At 39.9% G+C, this 27,255-nt stretch overlaps 1 protein-coding gene across 2 annotated transcripts in view; it reads right to left on the bottom strand.

Annotated features, from left to right (window-relative positions):
- LOC110528363 (phosphatidylinositol 4-phosphate 3-kinase C2 domain-containing subunit beta) overlaps nt 1–26,229 on the bottom strand; it is an 84,214-nt gene extending 57,985 nt beyond the window's left edge. For both annotated transcript variants that reach the window (XM_036983959.2, XM_090241725.1), the window contains exon 1: nt 25,484–26,229. The gene's annotated coding sequence lies outside the window, so the exon portion shown is untranslated. The remainder of the gene's footprint in view (nt 1–25,483) is intronic.
- Nucleotides 26,230–27,255: the final 1,026 nt, after the last annotated feature.

The raw sequence follows: 27,255 nt of genomic DNA, 5'->3' as shown, positions 1-27,255 counted from the left end.
TTAAATCTAATTTTACTGCTTGCGTCAGTTAATTGATTTGGAATAGAGTTCCATGTGGTCATGGCTCAATGTAGTACTGTGTTCCTCCCATAGTCTGTTCTGGACTTGGGGACTGTCAAGAGACCTCGTGGTATGTCTTGTGGGGTATGCATGGGTTTTTGAGCCTTGTGCAAATAGTTTAGACAGACAGCTCAGTGCATTCAACATGTAAATACCGTCATTTCTGGACTATTTAGTGCACCTGAATATAAACCGCACCCGCTGAATAAAAAATTATATATATGTATTTTGTACATAAATAAGCCGCAGGTGCCTACCGGTACATTGAAACAAATGAACTTTACACAGCCTTTAAAACGAAACACGGCTTATAACAAAAATAAATAGGCTTTAACGAAACACGGCTTATAACAAAAATAAACAGGCTTTTAAACAAAACACGGCTTGTAACAAAAATAAATAGGCTTTAACGAAACACGGCTTGTAACAAAAATAAATAGGCTTTTAAACAAAACACGGCTTGTAACAAAAATAAATAGGCTTTAACGAAACACAGCTTGTAACAAAAATGTAAAAAATAGCAGTAAACAGTACAATTGGTCACTATCTTCCTCCTCCTGTGCACTGAAACCACTGAAGTCATCTCCTTCGGTGTCGGAGTTGAATAGCCTCAGAATTGCTTCATCCGATGTTGGATCGCTGCCCTCTTCAACACGCAGCAGTCCAGCTTTTCGAAACCCGTTGATGAGAGTGGATTTTTTGACAATGCTCCATGCTGTCAGCAGCTCTATTTCCTTTTCCAACAGCCAGATCGATCGCCTTCAACTTGAAAGCTGCATCATATGCATTTCTCCGTGTCTTTGCCATGATGAGGGTCACAAAATGACTACCGTAATCAGAATGATGGGAAGTTTGAGCGCGCTCGATTCACATTATGTGACGGTTCTCGTTTTTTTGGCGGCATGAATCTTGTGAAAGCGGGAAAAATCCATAAATTAGCCGCGTCATTGTATAAACCGCGAGGTTCAAAGCGTGGGAAAAAAGTAGCGGCTTATAGTCCGGAAATTACGGTACCTCTCATAAATAAAGGTGGTGATGAAGTCAATCTCTCCTCCACTTTGAGCCAAGAGAGATTGACATGCATATTATTAATATTAGCTATGTGTACATCCAAGGGCCAGCCGCGCTGCCCTGTTCTGACCAAATTGCAATTTTGAACAGTAGTCAAGGTGCCACAAAACTAGGACCTGTAGGACCTGCCTTGTTGATAGTGTTGTTAAGGCAGAGCATCGCTTTATTATTGACAGACTTCTCCCCATCTTAACTACTACTGCATCAATATGTTTTGACCATGACAGTTTACAAACTACTGTTACTCCAAGCAGTTTAGTCATCTCAAGTTGCTCAACTTCCACATGATTTATTACAAGATTATAGTTGAGGGAGGCTTAGGGTTTAGTGAGTGTTTTGTTCCAAATACAACGCTTTTAGTTTTATAAATATTTAGGGCAAACTTATTCCTTGCTACCCACTCTAAAACTAACTGCAGCTCTTTGTTGAGTGTTACAGTCATTTCAGTCGCTGTAGTAGCTGACGTGTATAGTGTTGAGTCATCCACATACATAGAAACTCTGGCTTTACTCAGTCAAGTGGCATATCGTTAGTAAAAAAAAATTAAAGCAAGGGGTCTAAACAGCTACCCTGGGGAATTCCTGATTCTAACTAGATTATATTTGATAGGCTTCAATTAAAAGAACACCCTCTGTGTTCTGTTAGATAAGTAACTCTTTATCCACATTATAGCAGGGGGTGTAAAGTCATAACACCCTCTGTGTTCTGTTAGATAAGTAACTCTTTATCCACATTATAGCAGGGGGTGTAAAGTCATAACACCCTCTGTGTTCTGTTAGATAAGTAACTCTTTATCCACATTATAGCAGGGGGTGTAAAGTCATAACACCCTCTCCTCTGTGTTCTGTTAGATAAGTAACTCTTTATCCACATTATAGCAGGGGGTGTAAAGTCATAAGACAAATGTTTTCCAGCAGCAGACTATGATCAATAATGTCAACAGCTACACTAAAGTCTAACAAGACATCCCCCACAATCATTTTATCATCAATTTCTCATTTGTGTAAGTGCTGTGCTTGTTGAGTGTCCTTCCCTATAAGCATGCTGAAACTCTGTGGCATGTAAGTTGCCACAGACTGGCTCATGTCCCTGGGCCTTGTTGAAATGGTTGATCTCACCCTCTAGGATGGAGAAGCTGTCATTGTTAAAGTATGGGGATTCTAATGGGGGGGGGGGGGGGGGGGGGGGGGGTATAGGTAGCCCACAAGGACATTTTTCTCTGTTGAGATAATTCCCTAATTAATTTCTAGCCAGTTGTAAAATGTTCCTGTTTTGACTAATTTAATAGAGTGGGTTAGATCTGCTCTATACTAAATTAGCATACCAAGTCTCTTCCCTGTTTCACACCTGGTAGTTTGGTGAATGGGACTACCAGCTCTCTGTAACCTAGAGGACAACCAGTGGGCCCGTCTCCTCTATACCATGTTTCTTATAGGATGACAATGTCTGTCTTTCAAATTTATTTGATGAAGTCTGGGTTCCTGCTCTTTAGGCCAAAGGCAGATGACCTCAGACCTTGTATATTACAGGTTGTCTATCTGTCATGTGACTGCTCTCTTCCCTACTATTCTCTCTCTGTGTGAGAGGCCCGAGTTGTGTATGGGAAAGCCTTCATGGTCCTGAATCAGACAAGCTAACACTCAAATGTAAGGAACTTGCCTATCGACCCTGCATTAAAGACTAAAATTTGTTTAAGAAAATTGGGATTAATAAAAATATATAACAGTTTCATTTAAGGACCCAAAAAAATGGACAGCTGTGCCATATGGATTGCAAAATAGTTTGGATGAGATGCGATGTACTGATTCCATGGCACATGGTTTACGAATTAATACGCAAAACAAAGCGGTATTCAAAACTTCAAATTTTTCAATTTAAATTACACAAAATTCTTTCAACCAATATAATGTTATATAGTGGGGAGAACAAGTATTTGATAACCTGCAAAATCGGCAGTGTTTCCTACTTACAAAGCATATAGAGGTCTGTAATTTATCATAGGTACACTTCAACTGTGAGAGACAGAATCTAAAACAAAAATCCAGAAAATCACATTGTATGAATTTTAAGTGATTAATTTGTATTTTATTGCATGACATAAGTATTTGATCACCTACCAACCAGTAAGAATTCCAGCTCTCACAGACCTGTTAGTTTTTCTTTAAGAAGCCCTCCTGTTCTCCACTCATTACCTGTATTTACTGCACCTGTTTGAACTCGCTTTTCTGATGTATCAAATACTTATGTCATGCAATAAAATGCTAATTAATTACTTAAAAATCATACAATGTGATTTTCTGGATTTTTGTTTTAGATTCCGTCTCTCACAGTTGAAGTGTACCTATGATAAAAATTAAGGAAAACCTGCAAAATTGGCAGTGTATCAAATACTTGTTTTCCTCACTGTATATAGGGATGCACGATATATCGGAATCAGCCGATATTAGCTAAAAATGCCAACATCTCTGATGTGCATACCTACACATGCAACACAGCATTCCTACCAAGCACTGTGTGTCAAGCTATGATGACACTGGCTCTCATGATGACCGCCACAGGAAAGGAAGACCCAGAGTTACCTCTGCTGCAGAGGATAAGTTCATTAGAATTACCAGCCTCAGAAATTGCAGCCCAAATAAATGCTTCACAGAGTTGAAGTAACAGACACATCAACATCACTGCGTGAATCTGGAGACTGTGTGAATCAGGCCTTCATGGTCGATTTGCTGCAAAGAAACCACTACTAAAGGATACCAATTGAAATGGTTTGGGATGAGGTGAACTGCAGAGTGATGGAAAAGCAGTCAACAAGTCCTCAGCATGTGGGAACTCCTTCAAGACTGTTGGAAAAGCATTCCAGCTGTAGTGGGTTGAGAGAATGCCAAGAGTGTGCAAAGATGTCATCAACGCAAAGGGTGGCTACTTTGAAAAATTGAAAATAACACATTTTGATTTGTTTAACACTTTTTTGGTTACTACATGATTCCATGTGTTATTTCATAGTTTTGATGTCTTCACTATTATTGTATGATGTAGAAAATAGTAGAAATAATTTAAAACCTTTGACTGGTACTGACTGACTGACTGACTGACTGACTGACTGACTGACTGACTGACTGTATGCATGTATGTATGTATGCAGTTTAAAGTTTACATACACTTAGGTTGAAGTCATTAAAACTTGTTTTTCAACCACTCCACAAATTTCTTGTTAACAAACTATAGTTGTGTCAAGTTGGTTAGGACATCTACTTCGTGCATGACACAAGTAATTTTTCCAACAATTGTTTACAGACGGATTATTTCACTTACAACTCACTGTATCACAATTCCAGCGGGTCAGAAGTTTACATACACTAAGTTGACTGTGCCTTTAAACAGCTTGGAAAATTAATTCCAGAAAATGATGTCATGGATTTAGAAGCTTCTGATAGGCTAATTGACATCATTTGAGTCAATTGGAGGTGTACCTGTGGTTGTATTTCAAGGCCTACCTTCAAACTCAGTGCCTCTTTGATTGACATCAAAAGAAAATCATTTGACCTCTGTCATTGCCAACAAAGGGTATATAACAAAGTATTGAGAAACTTTGTTATTGACCAAATACTTATTTTCCACCATAATTTGCAAATAAATTCATAAAAAAAATCCTACAATGTGATTTTCTGGAATTTTTTTTCTCATTTTGTCTGTCATAGTTGAAGTGAACCTATGATGAAAATTACAGGCTCTCATCTTTTTAAGTGGGAGAACTTGCACAATTGGTGGCTGATTAAATACTTTTTTGCCCCACTGTATATGTATATATATATATATATATATATATATATATATATTACAAAAATATATATGGGGGATAGGAAATTACATTGAATGAAACTACAATTTAACTGCAATATTATAGCTGATCTACCCATTAAAATGTTTTATAAAATACAGTCTGGTCTCTGAGACAATACATCTGGTTCCCTCTGCCTCTGTTATGACCTCTCCTGACCCGGTTACCATGGAGACCAGGCCTGCCACTCCCACTGAGACCCAGAGTCTCAGTGGGAGTGACCTCCCGCTCAGAATACCTTCCTCCAGGAAGTTCTCACAGGGTGTGTGTTTGCATACGTGTGTGTGCACGTGTGCATGGTGGAATGCCCCAAAAATAGAGGGAAAGCAGACAGCTTTCTATCATCTGTTCAGTTGGAGCCTTATGGTGCTCCTGACTCTGACCTCCTTTATCCTGGCTGACAGCTTGACACAACTGATGGGGAAACGTGTATGTCAGGCCTACTGTAGCTCTGTGGCGCTTCTATAGCAGGCAGCTTTTATTTCCTAAGGAATGGAAAAGAGATTATTACACAAACCCTTTCCCAGCCAAACAGTCAAACCAAGGCCCAGGGAGAGAATATACTGACTCAACTCAGAGTAGAACACTTATGGGACATTTGACCAGCAGATAATTAACAATACAGTGTGTTTCCTCCCTCCTGTTTCAACAAAGTGTGTGTGTGAGTGAGAGCGAGAGAGAGAAAGAGAGTGAAAAGGACAAGTTAAGAGAAAAGAGAGGTTTGTAAAAAAAAAAAAACATTCTGATCACATCAATCAGCACCTTTGTCAAACAGCTTCCACTTCAACACCCTGTTCCATTCTAAGCTTCTGGGTTGTGGTGAGATGAGATGTCAGGAATACATTAGAGAGACAGAACATCACAACTTTAATGAACAAGACTGCCAAGACGTGAGACTGTGTGTGTGTCTCCTCTAATAAATTAGCCAGCCAAGACCCAGACAGGCTCAGCTCCAGACGCCAACAGATTATTATTATTTTACCTTTATTTAACTAGGCAAGTCAGTTAAGAACAAATTCTTATTTACAATGACGGCCTACAAGATGAAGAATCACGCACACACACACACACACACACAAAAGAAAAGACGGATCTATTGGCTCTCTCTGTAACCAGGCAACACTATCCATACATTGAATAACAGTCAATCTCCTTTAGTGTCAGCCATTTGGTTTCTACGGAGAGGAAGCTCCAGTGCAGGAGAGATGGCAGGGCCTGGCCAGTAGCCCGGGGGGAGCAACCCAGAGTGGGGCCGAGGAGAGGGGAGGGAAGAAGTGGAGATGGAGGGGCCACATTGTTGGAGAGGGATGAAGTGGGGGTGGTTAGGGGATGTGGGGACCAAGGCCAGATCCAACCCCCTGGAATCTGTCCCCCAGAGGCATATAATCCCATTCAATTAGAGGTGGGGTTCACAGACTGAAAGAACAAAGGATGGGGAGGGGGGCTGTGTGTGTGTCACGTGAGGAGGGTCAGACTCAGATTTGTTCACACAGCTTGGCAGTCCAGAGACAAAGGGGCCGCTGTCATCACCACACCCACACCCCTCCCCCACCAACCCAACCCACACACACACACTAAACTGCTTAAGTATACAACAACAGTTGCAGCACCCCTTACTGCTACAGCCAGCTGATTCCAGAGTAATGACACAACAGAGATGTCACACATTCACACATCCCTCTCTCATCCCCCATCATCCCTCACATCCTCCCTCCACCTCTCCCACAGACTGAACGTCATGACATCCCACTCACTCTTTTCTGTTTGCATAGACACAAACGTTAACACAGATGGAAATACACACAGACACGAGACTACAGACATCCTAGTCTTATAAACAGTTTGTGTTTTATATAAACTCAGTAAAATCTTTGAAATTGTTGCATGTCGTGTTTACATTTTTGTTCAGTTTTAGAGTCTTTTTTTTTTTACTTTCAATTCTCCCTGACTGTCTTTTATTTTGGTGATTGTACATTTTCAAAGATAATATTATTAAAAAACTATATAGGTCCATTATATTTTCTACCTACATTATATCACCCAAGGCTGTTAATGGCCAAAAGATCTCTGCCAGATCATGACATGACATAAAATGGCATAACAGGACATAATCCTTGGCAGAGGTCATGTGAGGTAGCCTGTTCAGAGAATTTTGAAATGATCCACACATCCCAATTCATAAACAATACCTTTCCTATTCTCTGTTGGTTCTCTGCAGTGCATACCTATATTAGAAATAATGGTCCCATATCCACAGTCGATAAAACAACAACCTGACCACAACCAGACTAACTGGTCTGACAGCTGATCCTAAATCCTACTGGATGTGTCAACAACATTACAGCAACGTTTGCTAATGTTAGGTCCTAACCTCTTTGGTTAATTGTTTGGTTAATTGGAAGGGTAGCTCTCAGTGATCTAATATCAGTGACAGTGATGTCTGTCAATCACATGGTATACCACATAAGCTTTATAATAGAGGATCTAGCAATGAAGTAACCTGTGCTACACATTGTAACAAACTAGGAAGTACTTGCATTATGGTGTACTTGACACTTAGGTAATGATGCACCGATATTACATTTTTGGCCGATTTCCGATATTCCCCCCCAAAAAAGTATACCAATAACCAATATTACATTGTTTTGCTGCCTTTTAAGTATTCTAGTACAGTTAATTCGTGACTCCCGATCCCGGATCCGGGAGCGTAATCATCGCCTGACACTAATTAGCCTAACGCAACGGACATAAATATCCCTAGAAAATATTCCTATTCATGAAAATCACAAATGAAATATATTGAGACACAGCTTAGCCTTTTGTTAATCACCCTGTCATCTAAGATTATCAAAATATGCTTTACAGCCAACGCTAGACAAGCATTTGTGTAAGTTTATTGATAGCCTAGCATCGCATTATGCCTTGCTAGCAGCAGGCAACCTTGTCACAAATCAGAAAAGCAATCAAATTAAATAGTTTACCTTTGATGAACTTCAGATGTTTTCACTCACGAGACTCCCAGGTAGGGAGCCAAAGTTCATTTTTTCCCAAAATATTATTTTTTAGGTGAAATAGCTGTTTGGCTGAGAAATCGACCGGAAATTGCAGTCACGAAAACAGCGAAATATATTCCAAATGAGCTCCATAATATCGACAGAAACATGGCAAACGTTGTTTATAATCAATCCTCAAGGTGTTTTTCTAATATCTATTCGATAAAATATCCGTCGGGACAATTCGTTTTTCAGTAGGACTGATTGGAGTAATGGCTACCTGTATTTTACGCGAGAATCTCTCTCGGAGCCACCATGTGACCACTTACGCAATGTGGCCGCCTACGGCTATTCTTCAACATTAATGCGTAAAACTACGTCACAATGCTGTAGACACCTTGGGGAAAACGTAGAATAAGCTCGTTGATGGCACATTCACAGCTGAATAGGGACTCATTGGAACGCAGCGCTTTCAAAACCTGGGGCACTTCCGGATTGGATTTTTCTCAGGCTTTCGCCTGCAACATCAGTTCTGTTATACTCACAGACAATATCTTTACAGTTTTGGAAACGTTAGAGTGTTTTCTATCAAAAGCTGTCAATTATATGCATATTTTAGCATCTTGTCCTGACAAAATATCCTGTTTAAAACGGGAATGTTTTTTTTCCAAAAATGAAAATTGTGCCCCCTAGTACCAACAGGTTAAATAGTTAACATACACACATGGACGCAGCGGTCTAGGGCACTGCATCTCAACACAAGATGCGTCACTACAGTCCCTGGTTCGAATCCAGGCTGTATCACATCCGGCCATGATTGGGAGTCCCATAGGGCGGCGCACAATTGGCCCAGCTTTGTCCGGGTTTGGCCGTCATTATAAATAGGAATTTGTCCTTAACTGACTTGCCTAGTTAAATAAAGGACACACACACACACATTACTTTGTTGGCATTTATATATGTCCCCATTACCAGTAAAACATAATCAAAAACTATTTATTTCACTTACTTGCTGTGCTGTTTCGTTGTTCATTTGTTCAGTCATTTCATTCTCAACCAACCAGCATTTCTATGGAACGCCGTTTGGGTCTTTGCATGTCAAAAATATACTATTTAAAACTATTTGACGTGTCAAATAAAACTATTTGATGTGTCAAATCAGTTTGTTGACCAATCAGGACCTGAATATGACTGCAAGTCACTTAATAATTTAATGTGTTCAATCGTTTTATGTAGTTATTACACATTGATTACACTATCACATGTATTCCATATGTCACAACGATTCATCAATACGTATGCTATGATGCTGGTAAGTTGTCTTGCACACCTATAGTGCTGGTCATAAAAAAAGCTAGCTAGCTCATGGATGCAAACAATGTTCTTCCATAAAAACATAGCAAAACGACAATCTGTTTCAGTAGCTATAGTTAGCTAGCTATGTATATAGCTAGGTGTCATCATCTAAAATAACCCTAATTTATAAGACAGTTCATATTTGAGTAATGGTGGACGGACTCATCTATGTGAAAATAGCCACAATAGTGGACTTTGCGGTTAGCCTTCAAAATAAAAGTATGGCATAAATTCCACTATTTGCCTAATCCTTATTGTGGCTAGCTTCACAACACATAACCCGGTCCAGTCGAGCTTCACTAGCCAGATGAAGCTAGCTGGTTGCTTATAACTTTAGCTTTGGGCAACAGGGTTAAGTAGCTGGCTAGCTATTTATTTTCACAAACTGAAGTTCAATTTCAATAGGCGAAAAACAAGTGGCAACCTAGCTAATACTTACAAGGATTCTTAAATCATTGCTAAAAATAATGAAAATTACAGCAGTATCTCTAGGTCATCGTTTTCAGGCTGGTTGTATTGGTGCTAGCTAGGTACCAAGCTAAAGCTAGCTACCCCAGAAGTTGCGGTCCAACAAATGATGCTTTATTACCAACGTGGTATTGTAAACACATCGTTCATGGCCGGTGTTTATAGACTTTTTTGTACAGCTTTAACAGTGCTACTGTCTCTTTTATGACACGCAAAGACCCAAACGGAGTTCAATAGTATGTATGTCGTGAAGCTAATAGCAGTGACGCTATTACTGTGTAACTCTGATAGGGAAACATTGGAAAATAGCGCTCTTGGTAGTGTTAACTGGTGCTCGACCAGTTGGCGAAAGCCAACATCACCCACAACAGAGAAAGGTTGATTGTCAAGGACAATGAATTATATTATCTTGGCTTTAATGGATTTCGCCTTTGAGTTGTCTCGCTGCAATTTTGTTACTCTTTCAAATGACTGCTTGACTTGTTGACTACTTGATCCACACAGCAGACATTGTGGGCTAGTTTAGGAATGCTGTGTTGCACATATAGCGCAAAATTTTACATGGCGTCATTACGTCATGTACGTTATATAGGTATGCACGTCAGCTTTGACATCGGTTTTACACATCGGCCGATACCGATATTTCCGATATGTTCACCAATATATCGTGCATCCCTACACTTAGGCTCTCATTTTGTTTGATATTTTGAAAACCAAACTAAGGAGTAGCATAGTTACCCTTGACTAGGATTATTGTGGTGACCGTGTTACCGCCACACAAGTTATTACCGCAGTAAAATCCTACGTGACCTTTGAGTCACGGTAATCTCCTGTTATGCACTGTGGACATGCATTAGTAGTAGTAGCCAACTCACTAATGATCATCAGGTTGCTAATGGCCTGGTACTTAGGGCTCTATTGTCCCTCTAAAATCAATGCATTATAGAGAAATTAACATTAAATTCTCTGACAATAGCTCTGATGGCAGTCAGCATGCTATTTGCACGCTCCCCCAAATCTTGAGAGACCTGTGGTGTTGTGTGACAAAACTGCATATTTTAGAGTGGCCTTTTATTGTCACCAGTTCAAGGTGCACCTGTGTAATGATCATGCTGTTTAATCAGCTTCTTGATATGCCACACCTGTCAGGTGGATAGATTTTCTTGGCAAACAATAAATGCTCACTAACAGGTACGTAAACAAATTTGTGCATACAATTTGAGAAAAATAAGCTTTTTGTGCATATGGATCATTTCTGGGATCTTTTATTTCAACTCATGAAACCAACACTTTACATGTTGCGTTTATATTTTTGATCAGTATACTAGGGCCAGGGCGAGACCAGTGTTGCAATACTCTATTTTACATATAGCAGGTTTATAAAGAACCAAAGAGTTTAGTCTGGTTCATGTTTTAAAATATTGCAATACTGGTATTGTCATAGACCTAGAATTTAGCAGTAATGATTTTGTTATTATGTTTGAGCAAAAGAACACAGCATTAGCCAAGTCAGAACATGTGGAATTGCAGGAAATTAGCTTTAAAACTGCAATATTTTCTCTCGGTGCATGTCAAAATGTGTAGAATTGCAAGAAATTTGCTTTAAACTAGAGGTCGACCAATGAATCGATTATGGCCGATTACATTGCATTCCACGAGGAAACTACGCGGCAGGCTGACCACCTGTTACGCGAGTGCAGCAAGAAGCCAAAGTAAGTTGCTAGCTAGCATTAAACGTATCTTATAAAAAAAAACAATCAATCTTCACATAATCACAAGTTAACTACACATGGTTGATGATATTACTAGGTTAACTAGCTTGTCCTGCATTGCATATTATCAATGTGATGCCTGTTAATTTATCATCGAATAACAGCCTACATCGCCAAACGGGTGATGATTTAACAAAAGCACAATCAAATGTACCTAGCCATAAACATCAATGCCTTTCTTAAAATCAATACACAGAAGTATATTTTTTTAAACCTGCATATTTAGTTAAAATAAATTAATGTTAGCAGGTAATATTAACAAATTAACTTTAATGTTAATTAACCTTTCTGATCTCCCCATCCCGGATCCGGGTTCGTGAATACAGACTCAAGCTCATTACCATAACGCAACGTTAACTATTCATGAAAATCGCAAATGAAATGAAATAAATATGCTAGCTCTCAAGCTTAGCCTTTTGTTAACAACACTGTCATCTCAGATTTTCAAAATATGCTTCTCAACCATTGCAAAACAAGCATTTGTGTAACAGTATTGATGGCTAACGTAGCATTTAGCATTAGCATTCAGCTGGCAACATTTACACAAAAAAACAGAAAAGCATTCAAAAAAATCATTTACCTTTGAAGAACTTCAGATGTTTTCAATGAGGAGACTCTCAGATAGCAAATGTTCAGTTTTTCCTGAAAGATTATTTGTTTAGGACAAATCGCTCCGTTTTCTGCGTCACGTTTAGCTATGAAAAAACCCCTGTATCCAGGATTGTGTAAATCTATCAGCAAGCTCATTAGCATAACACAACGTTAACTATTTATGAAAATCGCAAATGAAATGAAATAAATATGCCATCTCTCAAGCTTAGCCTTTTGTAAACAACACTGTCATCTCAGATTTTCAAAATATGCTTCTCAACCATAGGAAAACAATAATTTGTGTAAAAGTAGCTCGCTAGAGTTAGCATTTCGCGTTAGCATTTAGCGTTAGCATTAGCGTTAGCATCCAGCACGCAACATTAACAAAAACATAAAAGCCTTCAAATAAAATAATTTACCTTTGAAGAACTTCTGATGTTTTCAATGAGGATACTCTCAGTTAGATAGCAGATGCTCAGTTTTTCCAAAAAGATTCCTTGTGTATTAGAAATAGCTCCGTTTTATACATCACATTTGGCTACCAAAAAAAATCCATAAATTCAGTCCTCAAAACGCAAACTTTTTTCCAAATTAACTCCATAATATCGACTGAAAACATGGCAAACGTTGTTTAGAATCAATCATCAAGGTGTTTTTCACATATCTCTTCATTGATACATCGTTCTTGGACACATGCTTTCTCCCCTGAATCAAATGGTAAAGTAGAAGCAGCTGGCAATTGCGCACCGAATTCGACGCAGGACACCAGGCGGACACTTGGAAAATGTAGTCTCTTATGGTCAATCTTCCAATGATATGCCTACAAATACATCACAATGCTGCTAAGACCTTGGGCGAACGACAGAAAGTGTAGGCTCATTCGTTGCGCAATCACAGCCATATAAGGAGAGAATGGAAAACAGAGCTTCAGAAATTCTGCTAATTCCTGGGTGATGCATCATCTTGGTTTCGCCTGTAGAACGAGTTCTGGGGCACTTACAGACAAAATCTTTGCAGATTCTGAAACTTCAGAGTGTTTTCTTTCCAAAACTGTCAATTATATGCATATTTTAGCATCTTGTCCTGACAAAATATCCTGTTTAAAACGGGAATGTTTTTTTTCCAAAAATGAAAATTGTGCCCCCTAGTACCAACAGGTTAAATAGTTAACATACACACATGGACGCAGCGGTCTAGGGCACTGCATCTCAACACAAGATGCGTCACTACAGTCCCTGGTTCGAATCCAGGCTGTATCACATCCGGCCATGATTGGGAGTCCCATAGGGCGGCGCACAATTGGCCCAGCTTTGTCCGGGTTTGGCCGTCATTATAAATAGGAATTTGTCCTTAACTGACTTGCCTAGTTAAATAAAGGACACACACACACACATTACTTTGTTGGCATTTATATATGTCCCCATTACCAGTAAAACATAATCAAAAACTATTTATTTCACTTACTTGCTGTGCTGTTTCGTTGTTCATTTGTTCAGTCATTTCATTCTCAACCAACCAGGATTTCTATGGAACGCCGTTTGGGTCTTTGCATGTCAAAAATATACTATTTAAAACTATTTGACGTGTCAAATAAAACTATTTGATGTGTCAAATCAGTTTGTTGACCAATCAGGACCTGAATATGACTGCAAGTCACTTAATAATTTAATGTGTTCAATCGTTTTATGTAGTTATTACACATTGATTACACTATCACATGTATTCCATATGTCACAACGATTCATCAATACGTATGCTATGATGCTGGTAAGTTGTCTTGCACACCTATAGTGCTGGTCATAAAAAAAGCTAGCTAGCTCATGGATGCAAACAATGTTCTTCCATAAAAACATAGCAAAACGACAATCTGTTTCAGTAGCTATAGTTAGCTAGCTATGTATATAGCTAGGTGTCATCATCTAAAATAACCCTAATTTATAAGACAGTTCATATTTGAGTAATGGTGGACGGACTCATCTATGTGAAAATAGCCACAATAGTGGACTTTGCGGTTAGCCTTCAAAATAAAAGTATGGCATAAATTCCACTATTTGCCTAATCCTTATTGTGGCTAGCTTCACAACACATAACCCGGTCCAGTCGAGCTTCACTAGCCAGATGAAGCTAGCTGGTTGCTTATAACTTTAGCTTTGGGCAACAGGGTTAAGTAGCTGGCTAGCTATTTATTTTCACAAACTGAAGTTCAATTTCAATAGGCGAAAAACAAGTGGCAACCTAGCTAATACTTACAAGGATTCTTAAATCATTGCTAAAAATAATGAAAATTACAGCAGTATCTCTAGGTCATCGTTTTCAGGCTGGTTGTATTGGTGCTAGCTAGGTACCAAGCTAAAGCTAGCTACCCCAGAAGTTGCGGTCCAACAAATGATGCTTTATTACCAACGTGGTATTGTAAACACATCGTTCATGGCCGGTGTTTATAGACTTTTTTGTACAGCTTTAACAGTGCTACTGTCTCTTTTATGACACGCAAAGACCCAAACGGAGTTCAATAGTATGTATGTCGTGAAGCTAATAGCAGTGACGCTATTACTGTGTAACTCTGATAGGGAAACATTGGAAAATAGCGCTCTTGGTAGTGTTAACTGGTGCTCGACAAGTTGGCGAAAGCCAACATCACCCACAACAGAGAAAGGTTGATTGTCAAGGACAATGAATTATATTATCTTGGCTTTAATGGATTTCGCCTTTGAGTTGTCTCGCTGCAATTTTGTTACTCTTTCAAATGACTGCTTGACTTGTTGACTACTTGATCCACACAGCAGACATTGTGGGCTAGTTTAGGAATGCTGTGTTGCACATATAGCGCAAAATTTTACATGGCGTCATTACGTCATGTACGTTATATAGGTATGCACGTCAGCTTTGACATCGGTTTTACACATCGGCCGATACCGATATTTCCGATATGTTCACCAATATATCGTGCATCCCTACACTTAGGCTCTCATTTTGTTTGATATTTTGAAAACCAAACTAAGGAGTAGCATAGTTACCCTTGACTAGGATTATTGTGGTGACCGTGTTACCGCCACACAAGTTATTACCGCAGTAAAATCCTACGTGACCTTTGAGTCACGGTAATCTCCTGTTATGCACTGTGGACATGCATTAGTAGTAGTAGCCAACTCACTAATGATCATCAGGTTGCTAATGGCCTGGTACTTAGGGCTCTATTGTCCCTCTAAAATCAATGCATTATAGAGAAATTAACATTAAATTCTCTGACAATAGCTCTGATGGCAGTCAGCATGCTATTTGCACGCTCCCCCAAATCTTGAGAGACCTGTGGTGTTGTGTGACAAAACTGCATATTTTAGAGTGGCCTTTTATTGTCACCAGTTCAAGGTGCACCTGTGTAATGATCATGCTGTTTAATCAGCTTCTTGATATGCCACACCTGTCAGGTGGATAGATTTTCTTGGCAAACAATAAATGCTCACTAACAGGTACGTAAACAAATTTGTGCATACAATTTGAGAAAAATAAGCTTTTTGTGCATATGGATCATTTCTGGGATCTTTTATTTCAACTCATGAAACCAACACTTTACATGTTGCGTTTATATTTTTGATCAGTATACTAGGGCCAGGGCGAGACCAGTGTTGCAATACTCTATTTTACATATAGCAGGTTTATAAAGAACCAAAGAGTTTAGTCTGGTTCATGTTTTAAAATATTGCAATACTGGTATTGTCATAGACCTAGAATTTAGCAGTAATGATTTTGTTATTATGTTTGAGCAAAAGAACACAGCATTAGCCAAGTCAGAACATGTGGAATTGCAGGAAATTAGCTTTAAAACTGCAATATTTTCTCTCGGTGCATGTCAAAATGTGTAGAATTGCAAGAAATTTGCTTTAAACTAGAGGTCGACCAATGAATCGATTATGGCCGATTACATTGCATTCCACGAGGAAACTACGCGGCAGGCTGACCACCTGTTACGCGAGTGCAGCAAGAAGCCAAAGTAAGTTGCTAGCTAGCATTAAACGTATCTTATAAAAAAAAACAATCAATCTTCACATAATCACAAGTTAACTACACATGGTTGATGATATTACTAGGTTAACTAGCTTGTCCTGCATTGCATATTATCAATGTGATGCCTGTTAATTTATCATCGAATAACAGCCTACATCGCCAAACGGGTGATGATTTAACAAAAGCACAATCAAATGTACCTAGCCATAAACATCAATGCCTTTCTTAAAATCAATACACAGAAGTATATTTTTTTAAACCTGCATATTTAGTTAAAATAAATTAATGTTAGCAGGTAATATTAACAAATTAACTTTAATGTTAATTAACCTTTCTGATCTCCCCATCCCGGATCCGGGTTCGTGAATACAGACTCAAGCTCATTACCATAACGCAACGTTAACTATTCATGAAAATCGCAAATGAAATGAAATAAATATGCTAGCTCTCAAGCTTAGCCTTTTGTTAACAACACTGTCATCTCAGATTTTCAAAATATGCTTCTCAACCATTGCAAAACAAGCATTTGTGTAACAGTATTGATGGCTAACGTAGCATTTAGCATTAGCATTCAGCTGGCAACATTTACACAAAAAAACAGAAAAGCATTCAAAAAAATCATTTACCTTTGAAGAACTTCAGATGTTTTCAATGAGGAGACTCTCAGATAGCAAATGTTCAGTTTTTCCTGAAAGATTATTTGTTTAGGACAAATCGCTCCGTTTTCTGCGTCACGTTTAGCTATGAAAAAACCCCTGTATCCAGGATTGTGTAAATCTATCAGCAAGCTCATTAGCATAACACAACGTTAACTATTTATGAAAATCGCAAATGAAATGAAATAAATATGCCATCTCTCAAGCTTAGCCTTTTGTAAACAACACTGTCATCTCAGATTTTCAAAATATGCTTCTCAACCATAGGAAAACAATAATTTGTGTAAAAGTAGCTAGCTAGAGTTAGCATTTCGCGTTAGCATTTAGCGTTAGCATTAGCGTTAGCATCCAGCACGCAACATTAACAAAAACATAAAAGCCTTCAAATAAAATAATTTACCTTTGAAGAACTTCTGATGTTTTCAATGAGGATACTCTCAGTTAGATAGCAGATGCTCAGTTTTTCCAAAAAGATTCCTTGTGTATTAGAAATAGCTCCGTTTTATACATCACATTTGGCTACCAAAAAAAATCCATAAATTCAGTCCTCAAAACGCAAACTTTTTTCCAAATTAACTCCATAATATCGACTGAAAACATGGCAAACGTTGTTTAGAATCAATCATCAAGGTGTTTTTCACATATCTCTTCATTGATACATCGTTCTTGGACACATGCTTTCTCCCCTGAATCAAATGGTAAAGTAGAAGCAGCTGGCAATTGCGCACCGAATTCGACGCAGGACACCAGGCGGACACTTGGAAAATGTAGTCTCTTATGGTCAATCTTCCAATGATATGCCTACAAATACATCACAATGCTGCTAAGACCTTGGGCGAACGACAGAAAGTGTAGGCTCATTCGTTGCGCAATCACAGCCATATAAGGAGAGAATGGAAAACAGAGCTTCAGAAATTCTGCTAATTCCTGGGTGATGCATCATCTTGGTTTCGCCTGTAGAACGAGTTCTGGGGCACTTACAGACAAAATCTTTGCAGATTCTGAAACTTCAGAGTGTTTTCTTTCCAAAACTGTCAAGAATATGCATAGTCGAGCATCTTTTCGTGACAAAATATCGCGCTTAAAACGGGAACGTTTTTTATCCAAAAATGAAATAGCGCCCCTAGAGCTCTAACAGGTTCTAACTGTCACTTCTCTTGCCTTCATTGCATGCAGATTCGGGGTATATGCAACAGTTTGGGCCGGCCTCCTGGCTCTTTGCAAACTAATTTGCCAGAATTTGACATATTTATGACATAACATTGAAGGATGTGCAATGTAACAGCAATATTAAGACTTAGGTTTGCCACCCGTTCGATAAAATACGGAATGATTCTGTATTTCACTGAAAGAATAAATGTTTTGTTTTCAAAATGATAGTTTCCGGATTTTACCATATTAATGACCGAAGGCTCGTATTTCTGTGTTTACTAAATTATAATTAAGTCTATGATTTGATATTTGATAGAGCAGTCTGACTGAGCGGTGCTAGGCAGCAGCAGGCTCGTAACCTTTCATTCAAACATTACTGTATTTGCCAGCAGGTCTTAGCAATGCTTGAAGCACAGCACAACTACTTATCTGATAGAGTTCAGTGTGTCAAATCGGAGGGCCTGTTGTCCGGGCCTCTGGCAGTCTATGGGGGTGCCTCAGGGTTCAATTCTTGGACCGACTCTCTTCTCTGTATACATCAATGATGCCACTCTTGCTGCTGGTGAGTCTCTGATCCACCTCTACGCAGACAACACCATTCTGTATACTTCTGGCCCTTCATTGGACACTGTTAACAGGACACAAACTCCAGACTAGAGGTCGACCGATTATGATTTTTCAACGCCGATACCGATTATTGGAGGACCAAAAAAGCCGATACTGATTAATCGGCCGATTATTTTTATTTTTTTGTTGTAATAATGACAATTACAACAATACTGAATAAACATTTATTTTAACTTAATATAATACATCAATAAAATCAATTTAGCCTCAAGTAAATAATGAAACATGTTCAATTTGGTTTAAATAATGCAAAAACAAAGTGTTGGAGAAGTAAAAGTGCAATATGTGCTATGTAAGAAAGCTAACGTTTCAGTTCCTTGCTCAGAACATGAGAACATATGAAAGCTGGTGGTTCCTTTTAACATGAGTCTTATCAATATTCCCAGGTAAGAAGTTTTAGGTTGTAGTTATTATAGGAATCATAGGACTATTTCCCTCTATACCATTTGTATTTCATATACCTTTGACTATTGGATGTTCTTATAGGCACTTTAGTATTGCCAGTGTAACAATTTAGCTTCAGTCTCTCTCCTCGCTCCTCCCTGGGCTCGAACCAGCAACACAACGACAACAGCCACCATTGAAGCAGCGTTACCCATGCAGAGCAAGGTGAACAACTACTAGAAGGCTCAGAACGAGTTATGTTTAAAACGCTATTAGCGTGCACTAACACCAGCCTCATCTCGGGAGTTGATAGGCTTGAAGTCATAAACAGCGCAATGCTTGACGCACAACGAAGAGCTTCTGGCAAAACTTGTATGCTCAGTCAGATTATATGCAACGCAGGACACGCTAGATAATATCTAGTAATATCATCAACCATGTGTAGTTAACTAGTGATTATGATTGATTGAATAAAAAACAATAAGTTTAATGCTAGCTAGCAACTTACCTTGGCTTACTGCATTCGTGTAACAGGCAGGCTCCTCGTGGAGTGCAACGAGAGAGAGGCAGGTCGTTATTGCGTAGGACTAGTTAACTGTAAGGTTGCAAGATTAGATCCCCCGAGCTGACAAGGTGAAAATCTGTCGTTCTGCCCCTGAACGAGGCAGTTAACCCACCGTTCCTAGGCCGTCATTGAAAATAAGAATGTGTTCTTTAACTGACTTGCCTAGTTAAATAAATAAAAAAAAATTAAATGGCAAATTGGCGCCCAAAAATACAAATTTCCGATTATTATGAAAACTTGAAATCGGCAATAATTAATCGGCCATTCCGATTAATCGGTCGACCTCTACTCCAGACGAGCTTCAACGCCATACAACTCTCCTTCCGTGGCCTCCAATTGCTCTTAAGTGCAAGTAAAACTAAATGCATGCTCTTCAACCGATCGCTGCCTGCACCTACCCACCCGTCCAATATCACTACTCTGGACGGTTCTGACTTAGAATATGTGGACAACTACAAATACCTAGGTGTCTGGTTAGACTGTAAACTCTCCTTCCAGACTCACATCAAACATCTCCAATCCAAAGTTAAATCTAGAATTGGCTTCCTATTTCGCAACAAAGCATCCTTCACTCATGCTGCCAAACATACCCTTGTAAAACTGACCATCCTACCAATCCTCGACTTCGGCGATGTCATTTACAAAATAGCCTCCAATACCCTACTCAATAAATTGGATGCAGTCTATCACAGTGCCATCCGTTGTCACCAAAGCCCTATATACTACCCACCACTGCAACCTGTACGCTCTCGTTGGCTGGCCCTCGCTTCATACTCGTCGCCAAACCCACTGGCTCCAGGTCATCTACAAGACCCTGCTAGGTAAAGTCCCCCCTTATCTCAGCTCGCTGGTCACCATAGCATCTCCCACCTGTAGCACACGCTCCAGCAGGTATATCTCTCTGGTCACCCCCAAAACCAATTCTTTCTTTGGCCGCCTCTCCTTCCAGTTCTCTGCTGCCAATGACTGGAACGAACTACAAAAATCCCTGAAACTGGAAACACTTATCTCCCTCACTAGCTTTAAGCACCAGCTGTCAGAGCAGCTCACAGATTACTGCACCTGTACATAGCCCATCTATAATTTAGCCCAAACAACTACCTCTCCCCCTACTGTATTTATTTATTTAGCTCCTTTGCACCCCATTATCTCTCTACCTTGCACATTCTTACACTGCAAATCTACCATTCCAGCATTTTACTCGCTATATTGTATTTACTTCACCACCATGGCCTTTTTTTGCCTTTACCTCCCTTATCTGTCTCAGCCTCCAGTATTTATGCTGCAGTAGTTTATGTGTCGGGGGGCTAGGGTCAGTTTGTTATATCTGGAGTACTTCTCCTGTCCTATTCGGTGTCCTGTGTGAATCTAAGTGTGCGTTCTCTAATTCTCTCCTTCTCTCTTTCTTTCTCTCTCTCGGAGGACCTGAGCCCTAGGACCATGCCCCAGGACTACCTGACATGATGACTCCTTGCTGTCCCCAGTCCACCTGGCCGTGCTGCTGCTCCAGTTTCAACTGTTCTGCTTTATTATTATTCGACCATGCTGGTCATTTATGAACATTTGAACATCTTGGCCATGTTCTGTTATAATCTCCACCCGGCACAGCCAGAAGAGGACTGGCCACCCCACATAGCCTGGTTTCTTCCTAGGTTTTGGCCTTTCTAGGGAGTTTTTCCTAGCCACCATGCTTCTACACCTGCATTGCTTGCTGTTTGGGGTTTTAGGCTGGGTTTCTGTACAGCACTTTGAGATATCAGCTGATGTACGAAGGGCTATATACATAAATTTGATTTGATTTGATTTATCTCACCTCATTTGCTCACATTGTATATAGACTTATTTTTCCTCTGTATTATTGACTGTATGTTTGTTTTACTCCATGTGTAACTCTGTGTTGTTGTATGTGTCTAACTGCTTTGCTTTATCTTGGCCAGGTCGCAGTTGTAAATGAGAACTTGTTCTCAACTTGCCTACCTGGTTAAATAAAGTGGGTGGGGGCGGGGAGGGGACAACATATTTCTATACCACAACGATGGGGGCGTCAAAAACTCTCTACAGTAGAGGTTTCATAATACCCGGAAAACCTAGCGGTCAAACAGGGAAATGATTCCAATCGTCTTATAGCCATAAAGTTCTTCCATAGGAGATTTTGATGAAATTATACAGACCAAAAATTCCAATTGGCTAAGCGTAAACTATCATCATTGTTAGCTCTGGCATCTTACTTGGAACCAAGGACTGATCACCCCAATCCACAAAAGTGAAGAAAAATTTGACCCCAATAACAACTGTGGGATATGCGTCAACAGCAACCTTGGGAAAATCCTCTGCGTTAACACTAACAGCAGACTCATACATTTCCTCAGTAACAACAATGTACAGAGCAAATGTCAAATTGTCTTTTTACCAAATTACCATACGACAGACCATGTATTCACCATGCACAACCTAATTGACAAACAAACAAAGGCAAAGTCTCATGCTTTATGGATTTCAAAAAAGCTTTTGACTCAATTTGGAATGAGGTCTGCTATACAAATTGATGGAAAGTGGTGTTGGGAGAAAAACATACGACAATATAAAATCCATGTACACAAACAACAAGGGTGCAGTTAAAATTAGAAAAAAATCACATTTATTTCCACAGGGCCGTGTGGTGAGACAGGGAGGCAGCTTGAGCCCCACCCTCTTCAACATATATATCAACGAATTGGCGAGGGCACTAGAACAGTCTGCAGCACCTGGCCTCACCCTCCTAGAATCTGAATGCCTACTGTTTGCTGATGATCTTATCCACAGATTTTGTCAGACCTGGGCCCTGACAGTAAATCTCAGTAAGACAAAAATAATGTTCCAAAAAAAGTCAGTGTCCAGGACCAGAAATACAAATTATTTCTAGACACCATTGCCCTAGAGCACACAAAACAAGTATACATATCTCGGCCTAAACATCAGCGCCAAAAAGCTGTGCACGATCTGAGAGACAAGGCAATAAAGGCCTTCTATGCCATCAAAAGGAACATCAATTTCAACATACCAATTAGGATCTGGCTAAAAATACTTGAATCAGTTATAGAACCCATTGCCCTTTATGGTTGTGAGGTCTGGGGTCCGCTCACAAAACAAGAATTCACAAAATGGAACAAACACCAAATTGAGACTCTGCATGCAGAATTCTGCAAAAATATCCTCTGTGTACAACGTAAAACACCAAATAATGCATGCAGAGCAGAATTAAGCCGATACCCGCTAATGATCAAATTCCAGAAAAGAGCCACTAAATTCTACAACCACCTAAAAGGAAGAAATGCCCAACCTTCTATAACAAAGCCATCACCTACAGAGAGATGAACCAGGAGAAGAGTCCCCTAAGCAAGCCGGTCCTGAGGCTCTGTTCACAAACACACCCTACAGAGCCCCAGGACAGCAACACAATTAGACCCAACCAAATCATGAGAAAACAAAAAGATAATTACTTGACACATTGGAAAGAATTATCCAAAAAACAGACCACTGTGACTGAAAGGAAAGGTTTGACTATGTACAGACTCAGTGAGCATAGCCTTGCTATTGAGAAAGGCCACTGTAGGCAGACCTGGCTCTCTTGAGAAGGCAGGCTATGTGCACACTGCCCACAGAATGTGGTGGAAACTGAGCTGCACTTCCTAACCTCCTGTCAAATGTTTTACTATATTAGACACATATTTCCCTCAGATTACACAGACTTCGAAAACAAATCCAATTTTGATTAACTCTCAAGATTTGTGACCTGTCGCCACAAGAAACGGGCAAACAGTGAATAACAAACACCATTGCAAATTCAACCTATATTTATGTTAATTTATTTTCACTTGCACATCATTACAATACTGTATACAGACAATGACATTTGAAATGTCTTTATTCTTTTGGAGGTTTTGTGAATGTAACATTTACTGAACATTTGTTGTTTATTTCACATTTGTATGTTATCTATTTCACTTGCTTTGGTAATGTTAACATATGTTGCCAATGCCAAAAAAAGCACCTTAAATTGAGAGACAGGGAGAGAGTGTGCGAGTGTGTTCTGGAATCTGGTTCCCATATTCCAAAAGACAAATGGATTACAGTATGGATAGAAGGAAAACACCAGCCTACATAAAGTTTATTGCAAAAGTAGCTGCAGCGCATGATCATATAGCTCTGAGTATAGGCAACCAGACTGTCAGGGACATGTGTTCATGATCATATAGCTCTGAGTATAGGCAACCAGACTGTCAGGGACATGTGTTCATGATCATATAGCTCTGAGTATAGGCAACCAGACTGTCAGGGACATGTGTTCATGATCATATAGCTCTGAGTATAGGCAACCAGACTGTCAGGGACATGTGTTCATGATCATATAGATCTGAGTATAGGCAACCAGACTGTCAGGGACATGTGTTCATGATCATATAGCTCTGAGTATAGGCAACCAGACTGCCAGGGACATGTGTTCATGATCATATAGCTCTGAGTATAGGCAGCCAGACTGTCAGGGACATGTGTTCATGATCATATAGCTCTGAGTATAGGCAGCCAGACTGTCAGGGACATGTGTTCATGAGTATACTAAAGACAGGAGAATATTATAAAGGTGTGTGAGATAGCAAAAGGAAGGTTGTCAATCTCTTTCCCTCTTTGTCTCTCTAATTTACAACTTGATGACATCTTGGCAGATTTAATTGTTTATACTTGGTTAATTGCTTGCTATAAGCCCACCATGTGCACAATGCTGTCACATGTGCCATGCCCTTTTCTCAAGAATGTCAAATGTCACTTGCCTGGAAACCCGACATTGAATTGCATTGAGCTCTACATCAGGCAGAAATTAGCATTTGAATCAGAAAAGTTTAGTCACAGGCTGTACATGCCAGAATGTTGAATAAAAGTATATTTTAATGTACTTTACCAGTTGTCCATGAGGTTGGTCCTGTTGGCGGTAGGAATGTGAGACAATATATCCAGTCTTATTACATAAACCTTTCAAAGGGCTGGTAGTGCGTTCGGATTTGTATCACCTGAAGCATGCACAGAACCATGTAAATATATGCAAGAGCTCAGCAAGTTCTTGTGATCATGCTTCAGGTTATATAAATCTGAAACACTACCAGAGCTTTGAAAAATGTATGTAATTATTACATTCCTGTGGATATAACATTATTGTCTCACATTTCTACCGCCAAAAAGGCCACTGACAACCGGTAAAGTACGTGAACATATCATTTTATTCAACATTGGCTCGTACAGGTCATGATTCAAACGCTGATTTCTGCCCGACATAGAATTAAATGCAATTCAACGTCGGGTTTCTAGGCAAGAATGTCACCTGCTTAAAAGTCGAAACCCTACTACTATACATTTCCTCCATTAGCCCAGCAACCTGGCTGTTTGATGTCGCGGTTTGTTGGCTATTTCATGACATGGCCGACTGAATTCAACCTACCAACCTGACAGCTTTCGACTTCAAAACAATGCCACAGCAAATACTTTACTGGTGCAACCACGACATGGTTGGTTACACTGTAACGCCTATCTAAACGGTCAGAAATGGCATGACCGAGGTTTGATTAGGATACATTGTAACACAACACATATAAAGCGATAGCCTATCCTGAATAGTGAGTGAGTTGTTGCCCACACTCTGGGCCTATTTCTTATTTCGTATTATCAGATCATTTGAAAAGTAGAAAATAGTCGTGGGCTATCCGCCTGTGCCTCGGTCTGCCACCGAACAGCGTCATTCTGTTCAGGCGACCAGCAACAGCGCAATCGGTATTTTACTGCAAGTAGACACGAGCGAGCTACCAACTTCACTGCTCACCAACTTCATTTGAAATGCAACAAAACACAATATTCCATCTGACATGCAAATTATGTTTGGACATTGATTATTAATTCATGGTGAAAACCCCCCTTACCTGCTTTAGCTTTATGGCCGCCAACGAGCTGGTGCCATAATATCCGAATTATTCTGCTTTCAGGCTGCTCAAATATTGATTAAAAATATTGTTGATTCCAAAATGTATCCAACAATTTCCGGTGTCTGATATTGTTGATATATCACGCATTAACGTGATTAAAGGCGAAAATCCGCACACGCGTCCCTAATTGTTGGATAATCCAGCCAGCCCCTCGTCACTATAAACCGGTTATTTAGCCTTTTTTTTGTTTTGCTGATCGGGTGCTCATCGCCTTCTCATACGCGTGTGTGGGGCCGGAGCGGCAAGTGAGAATCACTTGGAGAAACGTGACCTCTGGCGGACAGTTTATGTAACAACAACCTATTTGCTTGTTTCTATTTTGCCTGACTGAGAAGGGTGCAATAGCGGGAGGCAATTCGATGCGTTCTTCTTCTTCTTCTTCTTCTTCTTCTTCTTCTTCTTCGGTGGGGTTAATCCAACGTTATGATGCATTACCGCAACTTATTGTACTGGAGTGTGGGCCAGACGGGGAAAAAACAAAATACTACCTGCCAGCCCCTTTGCTCTTAAAAAATATAACATATTTGAGACTATATCTAATGACGTTCTACTCAATATACTCTTTAAACTTATTTCCTGTATCCCTTCTCCCTCATACTAGATCTCATCTTCTCTCTTTCCCTCCAATAATGTCCACACTGTATCAGTACATGCTCCACTGTCTCTGTTCCCTGGCAATACTCACATTTTCCTGTTGGAAACTTTCCTATCACATGTAAGGTCTTATTCAACTGCCTGTGTCCCACCCATACGCTTGTAAATATAGCCTCCTCTCTTCTGTACCTTCCTGACGTTCTCCCCTCCCCAACTGTCCTCAGTACTTGAAATAAATGCCTGCCCTTAGTATCTCTATTCCACTGCTCCTGCCCTTAGTATCTCTATTCCACTGCTCCTGCCATTTCTCCTCCATCACTGTTCAATCATGCTTTTTGCCTCTGCCTTGCTCATTGAAACTACCACATCAACATCCCCACTACTTCGTGCTTGTTTAGCCAGTACATCAACTGCCTCATTCCCCTCCACTCCCACGTGAGTTGGGACCCATGTAAATACTATCTGTATACCCATTTGTTTACTCCTGCCATGGGTTTGTAGCACATCATAAAGCAGGTCTTGTCTGCTACGTGATATAAAGGACTGGAGACTTCTTAACACAGCACATGAATCAGAGTAAATAACTACTCTGTCTGGTTTAACTTCCTCCACCCACTGCAAGGCCAACAGTATGGCCATCATCTCCGCCGTATATACAGCCAGATGATCTGTAATACGTTTCCTGACTCTTACGTCACATTCCTGCACTACAAATGCTGACCCAGTACGTCCTGTCCTTGGATCTTTTGAACCATCTGTGTAAATGGCCACAACATCCTGATACACAGTATCCAGACGTCTCTTAAACCAATCAGATGGATCAACACCCTCCCTATCTTTCTGTAGTCTCTCCAACACTTCTAGATCTACTAGTGGAGGTGGGAGGAGCCATGGTGGATTCACCGGCATAGCCACCGTTGGACTAAACTCCATTCCATACAGTCCCATCTCCTTCGCCTGCATATTACCAACCCACCCAAAGGTTGTGTTGTCTTCGCTCATGTTCCCAGCATGCCTGTAAAATCCCTTTTGCAGGATGAGACACCCCATGTCCCTTTAGGTTGACCCAATAATTAATCGCCAGCTGCTGTCTCCTAATCTGCCATGGCATTTCC

The sequence above is a fragment of the Oncorhynchus mykiss genome, chromosome 7 (genome assembly GCF_057628025.1).
Source record: "Oncorhynchus mykiss isolate SJ-2025 chromosome 7, ASM5762802v1, whole genome shotgun sequence".
NCBI lineage: Eukaryota > Metazoa > Chordata > Actinopteri > Salmoniformes > Salmonidae > Oncorhynchus > Oncorhynchus mykiss.
Note: the sequence above shows the minus strand (reverse complement) of the source record. Positions and strands in the feature narration are given on the sequence as shown.